This window comes from Poecilia formosa, unplaced genomic scaffold, assembly GCF_000485575.1.
Source record: "Poecilia formosa unplaced genomic scaffold, Poecilia_formosa-5.1.2 Scaffold163, whole genome shotgun sequence".
In the NCBI taxonomy this organism is placed as follows: domain Eukaryota; kingdom Metazoa; phylum Chordata; class Actinopteri; order Cyprinodontiformes; family Poeciliidae; genus Poecilia; species Poecilia formosa.
In genome coordinates, this window is record NW_006800102.1 from 36,671 (window position 1) to 54,040 (window position 17,370).

Below are 17,370 nucleotides of genomic sequence, written 5' to 3' on the forward strand. Positions count from 1 at the left end.
CTCAGTCTTTCTGAGTTATAATAAATCTGATGAGGATTAAATAATTTCAGCCGTCCTTGTAGGAACTTGTTGACACTTATTTGGATTCTTTCAGTTAAAGTCCTAACTCGCAGTTCAACAGCATTCTCTGTAGTCATCAACAAGTAGAGACAACAGGCGCGGATGCTTCTTTAAAACTGATGAAAAGACGAGATGGAAACAGTTCAAGGAGGCGGACAGCGTCTCTGAAGGAGCTGCAGGCTCTTCTTATAGAAACCGGCGATGCTCCATATGTGACAACCGTCTCCTGTATTATAAATGTGTCCGTACTAAGAAGTTGGAGAATCAAATAAAAGCTTTTCCTTACCAAGAAAACACACAAGCCTGACTAAAATCACACCACACCAGAAACTTTTGTTCCTCGGCAAAAGTTAAGTCCTGAACAAAAACCAACAGTATTCATCACCAAAACAGTCACATCAACAGCGCAACACGCTGTGCGCTTATTTTCTTCAAATCGACCAACGGTGTTTTAAAAGAATATGAACCGAACAATTCAAAACTCAAACTTTCTCGACAAAAATCTTCCGAAACAAAGTGACGAGGAGGCGTATCATTTCCTCGCACCAAGAAGACGTCCAGACCAAGTTATATAACTTTATGAAAAGACTCCAGAACGGAAGCTGATGGAAAATCTGTGGAGACGCCCAAAGAGGGGGAGACGTCCTCACGACTGGACCGACTTGGACGTCTTTCCAACGGTAGCGTGGGTAAGTAGTATTATCGAGATATTACGTGAGATTCTAACTCCAACCAAAAAAAAAAAGGTTGAATAGAAACTAAATGGTGCTTCAACAAAATAAACCTGAAGGGCGTGAGCGCAAAATTTCAACCAGGTAATTGCACCTTTGCTACATTTTACATTTCCGCACCTTGTGAATTTGTTTGTTCTTCAGATCAACTGTGTACAGAATACATAAAGACAGGATACATAACGACCAAGCAGTTTTTGTTGGGATCTGCCACGGGGATGGCTGAGTCACAAACCTAATGCTTTTTTTCCCCACCTCGTGTCATTGTTTCTTTTGGCAAGGCACTAAACCCCAAGTCAACAAGCAAACTACCGATGAGCATGTGAACGCTGTTGAGAAAAAAGTCCTTGCATGGCAAGAAAACAGCAACAAAAATGTAATCCGTCATGATCCTATTATATAACAGCCCTTTGACGGATGCACATTTTTAAATGTGTTGCATTTAATGTTCCCATGGATTCCAGAAGTTTTAAATAAACATTATGTTCAAAAGCTAAAGGAACGTCAGTAAGACGTTTCCAGCTGCCGGATAATGATGCCTGTAGACTCCATTTGGATCCTACACGCCATTTTCTACGACATTTCTAAACACTTTTGAGTATTTTTTTTCATATCACTGCTGGACATTTATAAATTTTGCTTGAAATAATGTCTGTAACTCCTTCTCTGATCAAAGACCAGAGATCAGAAATGCCACTAGGTCTGGGAAAGAGCATCAGAAACACCGACTGTTGTTCCAAACTTCATTTATAAATCAAAGTAATGATGTAAGGCGATCTGTTTATGGGTTTATGTGAAAATATGAAACAAATACAACATCTACCGTACGAGCCAAGACACAATGACGTCTGGGATGACTGTGTGAAAACCAAACCCTTCACTTATAAACCAGTTAGGAACTGGCTCCAGCTCCAGGCCAGATTTAGTGCTGGTGCAAAAAGGAAAAGCTGCTCTGAGGGCCGAACACAATGAATGTTGGAAAACACTGAGCATCTTTCCACCAGCAACCTGCTGAGGCTGCTAATCTACCAAACACCTTCCCTGTGGAGCAGTTTTCCCATTTTCATCTGCTTTCCTTCCATTTGTACGTTCAGTCCGGGAGGAAGAATTCAGCTCTAATCTTATAAACCACAATCACAAACAGCTTGTAAAGCAAAAAGCCTATTTTTCTTGTTGACTAAGAACTGTGAACTGGATTCTAATTAAAACTGGCTCAGCAGTCTTCTTATCTCAAGTGATTTCTCATATCAAATACCTTCTCTTTTTTTTTTTTTCATTTCCAGAACAGACATTTTAAAATTAAAACCATTTCAGCATGACAGTGACTAAACAAGCGCGGGGAGTAATCCAGAAATTGTTTACTTGCTAAACATTTCAAACGTTTTAGGATTTTAGAAATAAAATATATACATGTATATGTATCAAGAAGAAGAAGGAGGAGAAGAAGAAGAAGAGAAGCCTCACCTGCCTGGTGTTCTGCAATACCAGCAGTAAATTCAGGTGGGATAATTTTGTCGCCTTTGCAGCTGAATCATTTCCAGACGGATTGTTATCCAAAGATCTGCAAATATTCACGTGATGCAGCAGGTCGTGAAACAAATGTGCTCAAATATTTACTATGCCCTGTTTCGTTTGAAATCGCACCACTGCATCAACATTTACAGACCAGGTGTGGAGGTTCACAGGGTTCGGTGTGACAGCAGGTGGAGCAGTCAGAGTTACAATCTAAAAATGGAAAAAGGTGATGATTGCTGCTTTTATGCGAAACTGAATTTCATGCTCGCTGTACAAAAATAGCCAGCGTATTTACATCCAACTTCAGTTTGAACGTATCTGATTAAACATCCAATGGTTGGACCATCATCCGAGGCCGTTAACACTTTGTCACATCCTTATTTGGTTTTCAGACTGATCATTCGGGTCGAGTGAAATGCATCATGCAGCAAAAGCATCAATACGCCTTGAACTTTTGCACCTTTCGTCGCGCTACAGCCACTTCTTCAGTGTTGAAATTTTATGATTAACCAACACAACACACAGCATAACTGTGAAGTGGACGCAAAACCGTCCAAATAAAAATCTGAAGTGTGGCGTCCATTTGTATTCTGCTCACCTGTTGTAACTACACCTATAATCTCTCGCTTTCCAAACCAGCTGAAGCTCAGTCACATTGGAAGGAGTGTGTGAGGCAGATTCTTAATCAGATTAGGGCCTGGACTTTGACTGGGCCGTTCTAGAACATTAATATGGTTCGATTTGATCTACAATTAGCAAGCTAGCCCACAGTGTACTCCCCATCTCCAGTCCAGGGGCTCAGCCAATCAGCACCAAGGAAGGTGAACACTGCTTCCGGATTGGCTGCCTTGCATATGTCAGCCAATTATTGAATAACGTTTCAGCTGCTTTTTTCGTTGTAATATTTTAATCACGAAAAAAACTGTAAGCAAACTTGTTTTCCTCAAACGATTTGAATTTAAACTCCACAGAAAAATGTGCGGATGCTGAACGGCGAGCAGGCGGAGGTCCGCCGCGGTCCAGTCCACTTTACCTCGGACGTTCAGGAGGCCCTGAAGACGAGCGCCGTCGCTTTTCAACCGTTAGCTGCAGACTGCTGCCGACTGTTCTGCACCAACAGTAAACTCCAGACAGGGAGCGTCATTCTTCAGCTCTTCTTCATAAACAAGGAACAAAGGTCCTGTAAAGAGGTCAAAGAGGAGGGGGCGATGATCGCCTGGATAGAACCGTGTTTTTTCTTTCTTTTCTTTCGACTTTCTTTAATCCGAGTCTAATTTGCCAAGCATTTTTAAAGGTCGACAGCAACACAGCAACAAAACATATGGGTTAGATGTAATTTATGTAGTAGGTGGCAAAAAATTCAACACCTGAATTTAACTAGGCAAATAGGTCTGAGCTTCCCATTGGATAATTACTGTGTGGACAAAAAGACATATAACCCTAACTGATGCAATGAGCAGCTTCTCATTTCTTAAGCCAGCTTGTTAAAAAACACATCCTCCAGCCGTTAGTCTGTTCAAAAAGGATCAGATCATTGACAACACACAAAGAAAACATCTAAGGAGACAGCAGAAACTACCAACATTGGCTTAAGAGCTGTTCAACGGAAGAATCTGCGATCACTTAAACATTTGGTAGAAATCAAATCGAGGAAAACCTCAGTAGAACTCAATGTTCGCGATGTTTAACGGTGAAAGTATGGATAAGTTCAGACAAGATGAACATTTATTTTTTTCTTCCTCCTCATTTTTATGAACTACTACAAAAAAGTGCCAATAAAATGCCTTAAATAAAGGAGTTTAAAACTTGTTCAAGGCACTACTTGGTCTTTCCCGCAAGTCCCAACGTCATTAAAACCAAACCTCTAACAGCGTTGGCTCCTATTAATAAAAGAAGAAGCCGGGCTACACCTCAGATATCTTTGAATTTAAATAGGATTCACTTTCTTTTTGCTACAATCTCTACGATCCCTAAAAAAAAAGAAAAAACACTCAGTGGATTTTCGACCGAGTGCGAAGGCGTCACGAGGAGGGAGTGTGAGGAGGGAGTATACTGGGAGTGAATCCACTTAGGGGAGCCAATAACTCTTTTCCACTTTAATAAATGATATTCAGAGACGGGGAAGAAGCAGCTAATATCCTGTGGTGTCTGGCGCCTCGTCGCAGAGCTCAGCTCGGCATTCGCTCAGCTCGGCATTCGCTCTCTTTTTGTCATGTGATATCAAATCCCGAAAAAACATGCCAGCAGCTGTAGCGGTTGATTAGCTCTATTAAGACAAGTCTAACAATAAAGAAGATGGAAGCTGACAAACAGATCGCTAACTCTAATAGCAAACCAGTGGCGATAATGTTCTGTGAGCGGCTCTCCACAGCTGCAGACTCGTGGAAACCAGCAGCACTGTTCCCTTCAAAGAGGAACTAATGCTCATCTAATGGCTGTTAAGCATTAATGAGTCCGCTTGCTTCTTTCCAGTTGGGTTTAAAGGAGGCCTGTTCAGACTGTCGGGACTGCCGCGGTCCCCTTATCATTACATGCTCATCATTACTCCTGCTAATCTGTTCTGCTCACTGCTCATACAGATGAATATTAATGCCACGGAGGATGATAGTCGTGCACGTGTGCCGCTCGAACACACACAGACAGATGCAGATAGGCGGAGGGGGGGGGAAAGAAAAAAATTAAAAAATAGAAACGGAGAGAAAAAGTTGGACGCGCAAAGGCGAACACGCTTCCCGTGTGTCGCCAAGTGAAACGGCGGAGCCGGGGAAGAGCACGTGCCGTCTTTATCACGGCAGCTGAAGGAAGGATGGGGAAAAGAATCGGTTTTAAGTGAAATCAATAGAGATAATCCCCTAAATTAGATTTTGAAAAGCTTTGCTGGCGAAGCACAACTTGAAACCAAAGCAGAGGCCTACTTGACTCACCGATGAGTAAGGCGCGTTTATCCGGGGGGTGGGTGGGGAGGGGGTACGAGCGAAGGTCAAGGATGAGAGGAAGAGCTGGGAAGGGAGAGAGAGAGATGCTGGAAATCAAAGCAGAATCCCCAGGAATGAGCTCCTGAATCAGGCTAACGTAGCCGTGATTACCGCGCGGCCCACCGCCTTCACACCCGGAGGAGGGCGGCCCGGCAGGGTTCAGGGACGGCCTGCACCTGACAGACCTGAAATGTCACGTCACAACCAGAGGAAGAAGAGTGAAGGGTTAAAAGGTCAAGCTGCCTGATTGTATGCAGAAAGCTTTATCTGTGCAGAGGAGCACAGACAGCTCCGAGGGAGAGTAATTAAACCTCAGCGGATCAGGAATTATCAGACGAAAATCCACGATTTCACGAGATTGATGCTGGCAGCTATGTCTGCGAGTCTCCAGATTCCTTCCTTCCTTCTATTCCCAGCTCTGTGTAGGGCAAACAGTTTGAGACTGAGAGAAGAAAAAAAAACACAAATTGGAACATTTTGTCTTTGGTTTTACCACAACGTGAAAATCATTAACCCCTTAGCTGTCATGAAGATGGAAACAATAGTAGGTGAAGCAATAAATAAAGGTTAAAATCATAAAACGGGTGGATGGATGACAAGTAGAAGGACGGATGAATTTGTGAACACCAAGAAAAATGTGAAAACCTTTTCTTTTTGTCATATTGAACCAGGTGTGAACTTGTAGTACCTAACCTGAGGTGTTTTTCTCTCCCTGACCAATCAGTCCAGTATGAGTATCTTTCTAACTAAAAGTCATGAATTCACCAGAAACATGCACCGCTTTGCAGAGCGGAACAACATCTGGCAGGATGAAGCTGGAATCAAACCCACAATTCACAGCCACCATAGCACCCAGTGTAACCACTGCACCCAGTGGTTCTCTTAGCGCTTAGAAATGCGAAAACCGTACGACAAACATCTGGATTTGTTATTTTTATTGTTTTAAGCTTGAAAAAGTTTGGAGCTTATAGCGACGGAGAATGTGCTCCTCACTCTTTTACGCCTGTTCTTTTTTTCCCCCCCTTTTTTTCCCCCCACTCCGCCTCTCCCCGCCAAATCCCTCACTTTCTCTAGTGAGAAACTGTTAATAAAAGAGCCGATGACAAGCGCCGCAGTGATCTGCTAAAGCGGAGCTGACAGTGAGCCGGAGCGGGGAGCGGGACGGTTAGGAGCCGGTTCTGCTGCGCAGTGGGAGTGTGGTTGGAGGGGGACGCGGCAGCAGGCTGGAGCTGCTCTGTTTGTTTAGCCGGAGGATACAGGAGCGTTCATTTCACACAATTAACTTGTAAAATGTTCTCGAGTGGATCAAGTCGCCGCAGCCAAAGTTTTGTCACGTAAAATGCTCCCCTGACACCACCCACCCTCCCCGGCACCTTCTCCTGCACCGATGTACCATATGCGTCGGAACAACTGGGGCCCTGCAGGAAAACACGAGGCAGGTTGTGTTCAGTTAATGAGGCTTCTGAACCCCAGCAGCTATAGAAGGAGATATCCGATCACTTTTAACTCGTTACCTGTTCTCGTAAACGGCCCAAACCGGAGAGACGAGCACAGTGTTTGGCTGCAGAACGCGCTGGCGTCGGCCTGACAGTTTGGTAAACTCCTTGCATGAGCAGTAATTGTCCAATCATAATTTACAGTAACCAGGCATGGCAGGCTTGTCAAGCTTCGGATTTCTCTGGTGTGCATGGAGGCGTGCGGAGAAAACAACTCAATCAAAAAAAAAATCAGTTGTGCCTTTTCTTTTCATTCGTCCGTCTTCGAGACGTCAGAGGAAATAATGGCATTTTGATTTGATATAACTTGCACAACTTCGCCACACACTGCACAATGTTTCACAATATTAAGAGCTCCGGCATTCTTTCCCGTACATGGGAATACTATGATTGCTGTTTCTATGGCAGCTCTTATATCAAAGCTGCGAAACTTCACACTAAATATTTTCAATATTCAGGATCACTGCTATTCTGGGCTAAATGTTCTTTTCAGAGGCATTTTTAAACCCCTTTCCATGCGCAGTGACCTTGGAGATTTCCTCCCTTTTTGATTTCTTGTTGCATTTGAATGTTTCGAACCACCAAACTAATTTTAAAATCAGACAAAAATGATCAGTAGAAGCACTTTTACAACAATCAGAACTGTTCCTTTTACATTCTGCAGCCGTATGAGTCTTGCCTTCGTCACTGAGAGACAAAAAAAAAGTAGAAGAAGAAAAAAAGGACGATATTCAGAAACCTTCTGATCCAGCCTGTGAGTGCGCTCGGCTCATCGTGTTTGAGCACGCTTTCCCAATGTCGAGCTCAACGTACAAAAACGGGATTAAGCCAGAACAGAATATCCAGTCTGGTTGGTATCTTTCCCGACTTTCTCAGGTATAACAGAAAATGCGACTGCTAATTGTTTCCACATCTTCAGTGTGAATCACCAGCTCAGAACAACGAGCCTCTGACTCAAGTTGTGTCACTACGTTGCACATTCAAGAGGGGTTTTTTTTGTGTTGCATCTTTTCTGCAGAGTTAAGGTTTTACCAGTGGGAGGATTAGAGATGTGCAGTGTCTTGCAAAAGCAGTCATACCCCATAAACTTTTCTGCATTCTGTCACTTGGCAACCGCAAAGTTTACTGTATTGTCGTTGTGTTTCGTGTAATCAACGGCCACACAAGTAGAACTTAATTATGAAGTGATAAATGGGTGTGTCCAAATTCAGCGACTGCGTCCTTCAAAGGACCCGGCCTACGTCAAACGACCACAAAGACCAGATGTGGGCACCTATTGAATTGGACCGACTAGCCTTCAAATACTTTCCCACCCTTTGCACCATGCGTATTGTCACCTAGCAACCGTGGTGGCAGCGCTACCACAAAGTGGCAAAAATGGAACTTTTTAATCAATTTATTGAATCTGTTATATAAATACGTTTCTAACAAAACTGATATTAAAAACAAGACGTATCACAAAAGGCAAACAACACTACTGCTTTAAGTTTTTAGATTATTTGTACCACATTGTAATATACTTCTATTTAAATTTCCGCTCTTCTCACAGATGAATGTTAATGTTTACTGCTTCGTCCGCCGTTGTTACAAGGGCAGAAATCTGCTGTTGGACCTGCAATGAATCTTGGGATGGGGCACAAACTAGATCTTAAAATCTGGAGAAAATGAGGACGTATTTGAGGGGCGCAATTTGGAGGAATCTTTACATCTTTACGCCTTTGATGCAGAAGCCCTCTGAAGAAAACTGTGCTCGCTCGCCATGCTTAGTGGGCACACTGGTCAGGTAGGAACAGAACCTCCTGATTAATCTGATAGCCAGATTTTGAGATCAAATCCAACACTGGACTTGGCCTAACAGAAGAAGAAGAAGAAGAAGAAGAAGAAGAGCAAGAAGAAAAAGTAGCGGAGGAGGATGAAGAGTAGAAATGAAAGAAAAAAAAACAAGGAAATATCGTATAACTCCTCCTCTTCTTCTGTGCTTTGAGTCCCCCACTCGATTAATAAATGCGTTGTTGTGATAGCTCAATAAGCCGCTCAGAATTTTTTGACACAATTGTGATGCCGTAGTTCTATAAAAATGCTTACTAAGTGGAGTAATTACAAATTGCACCACACTTTTTCAAATGTTTATATGTTAAAAAACCTTAAACTTCACACTGACCCACTACTTTGTGTTGATCTATCACCAAAAAAAATAAAATACAGATAAGAGACAAAATGTGAAACGACCTGAAGTGGAACGATAAGTCTAGAGTTTAAAACAATAACCATCTGATCTGGTTTCAGCTCATCAAAATCCCATCACTGCTCCTCTTTCTTTTTGATTTACCACATTATATGAATGTTCTCCTTAAGGTGTCATTAAAACGCTCCTATACACACACAGGCTCACTCAAGACCAATAAACAGCTGCATCATGACAACATAAAGTACACACACACACACACACACCACACACACACAGAGAGAGACACTCGGGACTCATAAACAAACCCGATCAGACGTTAAATAAACCGCGCTCTCAGAGAAAATTCCAGCCCAACCCACAAAAACAAATCTCCCCCAGTGCGCACCAGTTTGTCATGATTAAAAAGTTTATTTCCAAAACACCCCATCCATTGTTTTCGTGTGCCCGTTCATCAGGAGGCTCGTTTATGTGCTTGAATTTCAAGTTCATTGTTAAAGCGAAAGAATGCCCTCGCCCCGACAAAAGGAGCGGCTTCCACGGCGGCCGGGGTGGTCTTGTGGTTTGGGGGAAGGATTTCAGTCCCTTTGTTCCCCAAGCGCCTTCCCTGTTGAAGTTTCCTCGAGCAAGACCCTGGAGCCCGGAGGGCCTTGAACGGAGAATACGGCGTCGTCAGCGCGAGAGTTGAAGGTTCGGTTCTTTCAAAGTCTTGCGCGACTATTGCAGGGACGTGTGAGAGGTTCTCCAGCTTCGCTCTCTTAAGAGGAGGAGGAAATGCGTATGGAGGGACGTGTTGCCCCACAGGCACTGTCAGTCATGATGTGATGAAACAATCGCTGTAGAATGAGCACAGTAAAAGATTTAATGGATCAAAATAAACATTTGTTTTACCAGGAGCTCATTACCATAAACAGGCTAATGAAAAAATCAGTCTAGTAAAAGTAAATAAATAAAAATGCCTGTAAAGGCGACATTAATCTGACTGACATGCAGCTGTAGCTGTTTCTCAGCTGCCCCTTGTTAGTTTTATTTATGAAAGCATTAGCTAATAATTATATACGACGCTAAATCGTAACAATATGAGAAGGATGAATACGATTGTTAGTCGTTTGCTTCACGCCGCTTCTATATTTCTCCCCTAAACGACAACTCTAATCACAAAGAGCGGCTCTTATCGGCGTTAAAGCCTCCATCAGCGACAGCCGGGTAGCGGGAGGAAAAAGGGTTTTTTTTTCATTGCAGAATCTCAGATCAGATCAGGAAAAAGCTGCAGTTACGAAAAAGGCTTTAGGGTGTATACGGGCGCCCGACTCGCAGGATTAATCTTAACAGCTAAAGCAGGCAGTTTGGTTTTACAGTTGGTGATGGAGGCGAGGAGGGCTGGGGGTTTCTGGATGAGCAGAGTTTGTCTTGTTTCTGATCCTTCAAAATTGTCCACACTTTGTCACCTGACCACACACTTCAACGTACTTTGGTGGGATTTTTAGTGACGTTTAAAGACCCGACGTAAAGGGACACCCAGCAAATAAAACATGCGTTTGTAGCCAGTGCCTCCGAGTGAACACTTTTCAGAGACATCTTTCACTTCAGCTACAGCTGCAAGTCATTTAGTCTCCACCAGCTTTGACCGTCCACACACTGAGTTTCGTGTCCATTTCTCTCTTTTTTTTTTTTTTTGCACTCTCATTTGAGGTTAGGTCTTGACTTTGACTTTTTAACTTGTGAATACGTTTTGATGGAAACCATTCCATTGTAGTCCTGGTTGAATGTTTGGGGTTGTTGTCCTGATGGAGAGTCCGTCCCAGTCTCACGTCTCTCGCAGCCTTCAGGACATCACTGTGTTTTTATTACATTTTTAGCTTTCACGATGCATGCGAGTCGAGTTTAGCTTCGCCCGACCAGAAGACCTTCTTCTGCATGTTTCCTACATGGCTTGTGGCAAAGTAGACTTCTTATGGTTCTTACAGTACAATCAGGTATATTCTGAACTGTAAATCAAAATAGATGGCGTAAAGATTACTACACACGTTGAATTCACACTTGACTAGAAGTCGCAGGGGCAGCCAAACTGACAGTGTGACTTTTAGTCTAGAAAATATAGCACTTTTTCCTGATATTCTTCCATAAATGCCAGATGTGTGAGGTGTCTGGACCTCAACCGGCCCTTTAAGAGCATTCGGATCTTGATTTGGCCCAAAACAAAAACAAATTTGACACCCCTGGTTTAGGTGGGACAGGGTTCAAGTCTCCGGGACTTGAACCCCAGACGGTTGTGTTGAAGAGTAGGAGCCTCTACCACTAAACCGCACGCTGCCAAAGATTGTTGTTATGCAGCGAGACTTCCAACTCGTCATTGTCGTGTTTGCAACAAACACGGATTCTTAACCTTCCCTTTGCCTCTTGGCTGAAGTATCTTCAACTTTATTTCATCGCAAGCGTCCCTGGAATTTGACAGGAATGTCCTGGATCGTTTTGTGCCGCGCAGCCAACACTAATTAACAATGAAACGTTCTGTTTTAGCAAAGAGGAGAGAGCGCAACACGCAAGACACAGCAGGGTTTTCATCATGCCAATTTGTGCATGTCACACCTTTTTTTTCTCAAACATTTGATGCATCACCACCACCGGGAGGAAGCGTGTGCATAACAAAAAGGCAGGGATGAAAAAAGCTGGGAAGTTTCTAATGTCAAGTTCAAAGTTTAGGGAATACCAAAGGGAGGTGGATTACCACCTGCACATGTTTCCACAATCAAATTGTGTCATGAGACCCCTCCTTTTTTTTCTTTTTATATAAACGATGCCCAGGCAGAGTTCAAAGCAAATCCCGTTCAAAGGGGAATCTGATTTAAATTTCCCTCGGCCGAGTCTAAGTGTGATCATGCCAAAGTCATCCTGGTTAGCGCTACACCCTCTGACTTACTTGAGAAGGAGAGCCTTGGCATCCTTAAAGACACTTTTCAGCCCATCAAGGAGGATTTCACACCGGTCCCTCTCCGGTAGCCTTTGGAGGTGGAGGCTGAAGTGAGTGAGAGCTCCACATCTCGCAGTCCTCTGGCTTGTTCTCTGATTTTAGACCTTCCAGAGGACAGGTGTTATTGCAGGATATTAAATCTAACATCTTTTTACCTTCTGTAACATCCCACTGTGTTGTGATATTAAAGTGATAAATCATTTTGTGACAGTTTGTGGCACTTTTACAGAGGTTAATGCGTCCTTTTTCAGATGACCCGAGGCGCACTCTGTCCCTTTTTAGAAATGATGCAGCACTTTTAAGTGAATAAAAATGATCCCTGCGAGATGTTGGGAATAATTAAAACGATTCTAAATGATACTCAGCAGACGGGAGGTATTAGCGAGAGAGAACACTTTCCTGGTTTTGTTTCATCAAAGGTGCACTGAACAAATTCGGGGGATTTGAAGGAGGTGAAAGGAAGTGCTCGCTGCTGTCGAGAGGAAACCACACAAGAAGTCTGAGTTTCACTGCAAAGAAAGCTTAAAGGCGATGAAACTGGGAAACAGAGAGTGCAGCAGACCTGATGGAAGTCCAATGAAGTTTATTCAAACGTTATCATCATGACGTAAAAACCTTTTTCCAAAGGTTTCTAATATATTGGTGATGTTTTCCTAACCCAGTTGTATGTGTGGAGTGGGGGACGAAGCCAGAGTACCTGGAGAGAACTCACGCATGCACACGGAGAACATGCAGAATCCATGCAGGGAGACCCCAGGCTGGGATTCAAACCAAGGACCATCTGGTGCTTCTATCTGCACCACCATGCGACCCAGATGGATACACACCAAATGAGTAACCATTTTATGTACATGATGCTTTTGTGGTTCCATTAAGTTTCCATTATCGTTCATTATCTTTCCATCTCAGTTCCATTGTGCTTCCAAGAAGGTTTCAGTCGGTTTCCATTTGATTCCCTCGCAGAATGTTTTCTATAATTCCAGCTGCATTGAGGTTCTCATGTGACTCCATTATGTTTTCATCTCAGGTTCAACCACATGTTTCCTTGTGGTTTCATTGCTTTTTCGTCCATCTTCCATCGTAATTTACATCATGGTTCAATCATAGTTCATTTGTATTTCCCATCATGGTTCCACTACGGTTCTAGTATTGAATGGGATTTCTTCCAGGGTTCCACTTTGGTTCTGTTGCTCCATTATGATTCCACTGTGGTTCCATGATATTCAGATCTGCTCCATGGTTTCATTTGTCGTGATCTTTGGGACCTTTTGTCTTGGTATTCATCTTCTGTTTCCTTGTTTCCTCTGTTCTGTCATCCATTTCTTCAGTTCAACTTCAGTTCCTTCACAGCTGCACCAGGTTCCTAATCAACCACCTGCTCATTGTTCAATAATCTAATCTCCAGCTTAAATATTTCTCAGATCACCCTGTCGTTACGGGTCTGTCTCCTTGTGCTCGTCTCGTGATGTTTGCATTCTCTGACGGTAAGGCATTTAGCTCAAGCTTGGGTAAGTACTGCAGCCGACTGAGAACATCCTGACCTTTGCTCTCAGTTTGGGTCTTCATTTAGAGCTCACATAGAGTGGGAACAGTTATGAATAACTTGATACACTTGGAATCTACAGCTGTTTACAAAGAGGTTCAAACTACTTTTGTGAGTTGTGTAATTCAAGTTTGTTGAACTTTCCTGTTGCTCCCAGTATTGGTCATTCAAACTGTTACTGTCAAACAAATCATTTCTATGCAACCAAAGATAATCTACAAACTTTAATCAATCATAAAAAAAAGCAAATAGGACTTGGCCTTGTGAAGTTAAACAATTTTAACAACCTCCACCACCAGTTTTTTTTTTTTTTTTTTTGAAGGTTTATATCCTTGTATGCATATATTTTACCTTTTATGTATAATATTGGCCTTTGAATTTTAAATGTCTTGGACTTTTACAGTGCTTTATCAAGTTCATTGGACCCTAAAGTGTTTCACAGTACATTCAGTCACACACACATACACACACAAACACACACACACACACACACACACACACACACACACACACACCTTATCAGGATGGGAACTGTCAGTGTCTGAAAGCTTCAGGGTCAAATAATACTAAAAGTAGCTCCTCGTGATCCCATTTTAGGAAAATGGTTAGAATTTCTGGAACTCTAGCATAAGATTAAAGTTATTCACAAAGCACCTTAAACCTTCAGAAAGCTTGTAATGTGACAAAATGTTAGTGAGGAGGACCTTTAGCGAGGATAAGAGTCTTAAGCAGGGAAGATGGAGGAAACAGCTACTTATATACAACTTTATGCCAGCAGCAGGTAATCACAGTAAATTGTAAACAACTGAATGTAAATAATGTGCAGTCAAACATGTTGATGCTGTGTGGCAAATAATGTAATTTCCTAATCCAGTCTAGATTCAATGATTGGCCAATATCTATCACCCGACTCCTGTGGGCACATTTCCTGTTTTTGTGTCTTCTGTTTAATTTACCAACAATCACAGACTAAACTGAACCTTATTGATTTATTTCAAAAAGAATCATGAAGTAAAAGCTACCAGGTTGTGTATTTTCTGTGATAGGATAAGACCTTGGTTGTTTTTCTTGCTCACATGTAGTTCACACTCCGTATCAGTTGGTGGTTGTAATGCTCCATTAAGTTGTTTGGCATCCGCAATTAAACAAGAAGTAGAGGACAAAAAAAGAGCCAATCACAGTCCCATCACCCCTAGCAACGGGGTCAACCAAACCTCCTAACTAAGACGGGAATTTCTGTCATCTGTCCCTCTCATCCGCTGACTGAATCTCTTCTCCTTGGCAGAGATTTGTAGGCTAAGATGGAGACTCTGAGAATGCAGGAGCAGAACTTTATACATTAAACTGCTGCAGTCAGGTAGAAATTTTGATCCTGTTAGTATCAGACAACTGGCCAACACAACCGTGTCAGACCAGCGGTGGAGAGCTTTCTTTGTTAGCAAACAGAAGACCCGGCTTGTTGGTCATCATCGGCACAAAGACGGCAGCAACGCCAAGGATCCTCTCTGGTAAACAGCGGTAACCAACTGCTCCTGTTTACATTGGCTGCAGCCAAAAGAGAGTAAACAGGGTTGGAGACAGAGGTAAACCCGCAGGCTTCCCAACAGCACCTCGACTAAACCTTCAAAATATCCAACTCAGACCCCTTAATGCTCCCAGTTTTTATTCTGCCGGGCGCAGAAAGAGAAGAAAGTGAATGAGTCACCCGCCTCCTCGCCCCCTTACACCCCCAATTTCTTTATTGAGGCAGCTGCACCCTTTGACCTTTATGAAACGTGGAATGTGTGTGTCTGTCTGCATGCGTGTGTGTGTGTGTGTGTGTGTGTGTGTGTGGACCACTGGTCATGAGGGCTGATGGTAAGGGGGAGTACAAGTGTGAAGGCAGGGAGAAGAGGACGGGGGAGTCGGTGAGTTTGGAGGGAGGGATGGAGGCTAGAGGTTGCTTTTTCTCCCCAAGTACAAAAGCTGTCAGGGCGAACAATAAAGCATGGAGAATGGTGTGTGTTCAGGGAGGCACTGAGCCGTGTTAGTGTGCGAACCGGGCCCTGAGCGGGCATACGGGAGGGGGTGGGGGGGAGAGGCGGCCAACAGAAAGGAAGGAAAGAAAAGAGCGAAAGACAAATGACTCAGATTGAAATTTGATGGGAGAACCAAAGAGGGTGATGGCAAAGAAAGACATACAGGAGAGAAGGTCTGAGAGTAAACAAGCGAATTAAGGGAGGCAGAGGAGTTCGGACGGATATTCGTTTTGTCTAGCAGCTTTCCAAAAAGCTGCACTTCCGTTGCTAAAGGAAACAGAAAACAAGGCCCAGAATCGGGACATGCATGTGTGTGTGTGTGTGGTCAGCATACCAAAGGGAGAACGGGGGGAGGGTGCGCTCTACACTGTACCACTACCATCAGTAAGGTTTAGGGCTTCACATTCAGCAAACCTTCATTAGGTTTATCTGCGTGACTGTGTCACCGTGAATGCATTCACGCTGCAGCTGGCTGCAGACAAAGGTGAATGAGCCCCGGGCTTTGTTTCAAACATGTGGGCTTGAGAAGCTGCGGGACGGCACAGGGTTCATGAGTGGTGAGCAGGGAGTGGGGAGTTTTGCTTTGAAAGCCAAGAGCTGGGGCCTCTCTCTCTCTCTCTCTCTCTCACACACACGGACACACACTCAGGGATGGTAAACGTATTGATTTTCTAACTGGTGTGTGAGGTGTGGTAAGTGGTTGGTAATAGCGGGAGGAGAGTGTTGTGAAGTGGTGCAGGTTAAGAAGTTTGGCTGCTGGATAGACTTTTTATCTCTGGTTTGGGGTTAGGTTTGATGGGACGAGATGGACGGAGGTCAAAAAACACTCCAGTGGCTCTAATGGGAAAGAGAGGTGTGAAAATGACTAAAACCACTAACAAAAACCATCTACAAAGGCCCATTTTCTTACACAAACAAACAAATTACTTCTCTGTGTGACTTTTTTGGCACTCAAAATATAAAACGCCAGACGTTTTGGGGGGGAATGCAGCGCCACAGCCCATTTTGTCATCAAGCAGCCTCTAATTTAAATGTATTTTTGAAAGGATTTTTATGTGACAGACCAGCAACAAACAGGGCATAGTAACGAAGAGGACAGAGGCTTTAGGAATTCATCTTACTAATAGAAATTAGCAATCACAGCTGCAAGCCTTTTTGAGGTATGTTGCTGCTATGTTTGCACATCCAGAGGCAGATTTTTGCAAAAAACCAGTCAGGCTCAGTCAGATGGGATGGAAATTTAGTGAATCATCTGAGATTCTGATATGGGATAAAATTACAAAACACATAACCAAGTCGTATTCTGAGCTGGTCGCATATTTTTAAAAAAGCAATTGAAAATTTGCTTAACTGTTCATCTGAGTTATAAGTAGTATCTTTTTTTAAATGTAATGCTTTGTGATGTTGCCCTGGGCAACTGCCAGAATTGGGTACAGGGGCCAAAAAATTGTACTCAAGTAAAGGCATTTTTAGCCAAGTAAAAAGTTGGAATCCAAGAAAAGTAAAACAGTATTTGATAACTAAGTAACTGTTTGAGAACATCTGGTTTAATCTGTGAAAATCTCGTAATCCATACATTGTTTTTACCTGCTTTTCCTCACAGGGGGCTGGTGCCCGTCTCCAGCAGCCATCGCCCTGGACATGTCGCCAGTCCATCAAAAGGACAAACTCTGATCCGCACGTTCACTTTACGCCTTTAGGTTATTCATTTAACTGGACGGTTTTGTTTTTGGACTGCGGGAGGAAGCTGGAGTAACCAGAAAAAGCCTGGCATGAGTAGAACGTGCAAACTCCACGCAGGAGGCCTGTAAACGCAGGACCTTCTTGTTGCAACCGTGCAATGCAAGTGATGCAAGTAAAAATCTAAAGTTATGCT